Here is a 237-nt window from a genome sequence, read left to right on the forward strand (position 1 = left end):
AACTGATTACTGTTGCTGTTGCAAAAGAACCGTGAGCAAACACTACATTAGTCTCTTTGGGGAGAAATCCGTGGAAGAAGATCTTGTCGAGGCCATCCAGAATTAATTGTAGAAGAAGAGGACATTGGCCGTTTTTATACTAGAGACGCATAATTCGTCTGGGACGAACTTGGGCAAACATTTTTACTGCGTCTGTTAAATTCGTCTAGTATAAAGACGGCCACAAGACGCATTATG

This window comes from Montipora capricornis, chromosome 10, assembly GCF_036669925.1.
Source record: "Montipora capricornis isolate CH-2021 chromosome 10, ASM3666992v2, whole genome shotgun sequence".
Classification (NCBI taxonomy): domain Eukaryota; kingdom Metazoa; phylum Cnidaria; class Anthozoa; order Scleractinia; family Acroporidae; genus Montipora; species Montipora capricornis.